Source organism: Fragaria vesca, linkage group LG7, assembly GCF_000184155.1.
Source record: "Fragaria vesca subsp. vesca linkage group LG7, FraVesHawaii_1.0, whole genome shotgun sequence".
Classification (NCBI taxonomy): domain Eukaryota; kingdom Viridiplantae; phylum Streptophyta; class Magnoliopsida; order Rosales; family Rosaceae; genus Fragaria; species Fragaria vesca.
The window spans coordinates 4,833,943-4,836,354 of NC_020497.1; positions in this window are offsets into that span (position 1 = coordinate 4,833,943).

A 2,412-nucleotide genomic window follows, 5' to 3' on the forward strand; every position below is an offset into this window, starting at 1 on the left:
AGTGCTTCTCAGCTGCGGACGTCCGCATTTATTCTTACGGTGCGGATTTCCACTTTACACTCACTTTTCAATCGAATTTTCATATCTCCACCATCTAGTATTTAGATACTGATGTATAGATCATCTCTGCAAAATTTCAGCTAATTTGGTTATCATTAAGGCACTCAAAACTATATTTTTCTGTTATAAACATGAACGGTTCAAGTTCGACATAATTATGTTCATCCACAGAAAAACGCAGTTTGAGTGCCTTAATGATAACCAAATTGGCTGAAATTTTGCAGAGATGATCTATACATTAGTATCTAAATACTAGATGGTAGAGATGTGAAAATTCGATTGAAAAGTGAGTGTAAAGTGGAAATCCACACCGTAAGAATTAATGCGGACATCCGAACTTGAGAAAATCTGTATATATATTTTTATATTCTAGTCTATGCCAATTATAGCTGGTCATCATCGATCTATATATTGACATGGATATTCTATTTGAAAAGGATAAAAAGAAAATATACAAGAATTTCTTATTAACTCAACAGGGGATGGTTGCATGCATGTGAAGGTGTGAAGCCAAGATTTACTCTATTATCATAGTATCATAGCGGAATAACTCACCTGTAAATATCATTTGAATACTGAATACAAGTTCTCAACATATATGAGTTGAATACAGGTTCTCACAGCCAGCTAGTTCCCTCCCCTATTAAAACTAAAACTGTGTATGCATGTGACTTTTTTGTTGGGAGCTAGCTATTTGGAAGCGAACAATAAATTTCCCAGACAGAACATTTCGAAACTTCTTCATATAAAATGGCAGCCTCCAGATCATCCGTTGATTAAGCTTAATTTCGATTGTTCGGTTAGGGATAGCTAGTATTGTTGCGGTAGGCTTTGTTTCAAGGAACTCAGATGGCAATCCTATTTGTGATGCAGCTAGAAGAATTAGGGACACTGACGTTCTGGTTGCTGAAGGCATGAAGCTTCTGCTTTGGGGGATGGACTACACAATGCTGTTCTTCAAAATAATCCTCACATACTCATTAAGGGTGACTCCAAGCTCCTGATCGATTGTCTTAACAACAAAGCACGCGTGCCGTAGCGTATTCAGTCCTCAGTTCAAGATATCCACGTATTAGCTTCTCAATGCCATACTGTAATCTTTCTACATGTATTCATCGCGAAGGGAACTTTGTTGTAGACAAATTGGCCAGCTTAGGTTATAATTTCATCCTATCTTTCTTTTTAGAACTCGACTTCGGTGACAAGGGCTGGTCACCACAGCTAATGAACATGAGACACGTGTCCATTTTAAAAGGCTTGGCTGCAATTTAAAGACAAAACATGAAGGTTTTGGGTATTTAACATGTTTGTTTATAATTATTGTTGACACTTGTTCATTTCTTATTGATGTTTGTCAATCATAAGTGACCATAGCTGGTCACCCAAGTTATTTCCTTCTTTCTATGTGTCTCTGTTCACTCCCCAGCGTTCCAATAATGATCTGGGAATGAAAGTAGCTAGTGACTTAGGTTATAATTTCATCCTACCTTTGGTCATCTCCAGTAATAGAGGCTATATAGCCAAATCCTAAATTTTGGCCTTATTTTGATCTCCAATTCCAACAAGAACTCAAAAGAGGACCAAAGGGCCATAAAAAGAGCCAAACATAGCCTTTTGGCTAGCCCGGGCTAAACCAAATTGTGGTCTCAAATGAAATTAAAAAAACTAAAAGTATGCATGTTGGTTGATTGATGAATACTCAAATTATAACAATTGTCAACTTTCTATTGGATTATTTCATTCTCATCTCATTACAACCGGTAAATTCTCTCAACCCAAAATTCATATGGCTAATATTTTATTTTATTAACATAATAGTTAATTTAAATATTAGTAATTTGGTCCAAATTCAAATAATGTTATAATAAAATAAATCTATAAGTGAGAAATTATATGGTATCTATCCGTATGTGATACAATGTGACAATATATTTGTATTTAAAGTGAAAAATATTAAAAAGTATAATGTGAAATCATAAAATATTCAAAAGAGCTAAAATTTGCCCCTCTTATTAAAAATCATTTAAAAGTCTATAAATAAAAAATAATATTTTTAAGAGCTAAATTATAACCCTGGCTCTAACATAACCCTCTCCTGTTGGAGATGGCCTTTTCTTTCTATGTGTCTCCACGCAAAGTTATTCAGTGCACCAAGGTTCAAGTGAACCAATAGTCAGTGACCAATCACAATCATTCATTTAATGTAGTCAATGACATGACTCTAACACCGATGCTAACACCATTAGATAATTGAGACCAAAAAAAAATCTAACCAATATGGTAAAAATAGGTAAGTTTACAATAAATATTACATGGACAATTAATTTCAATAACAATGGGAGAGGTTATCGA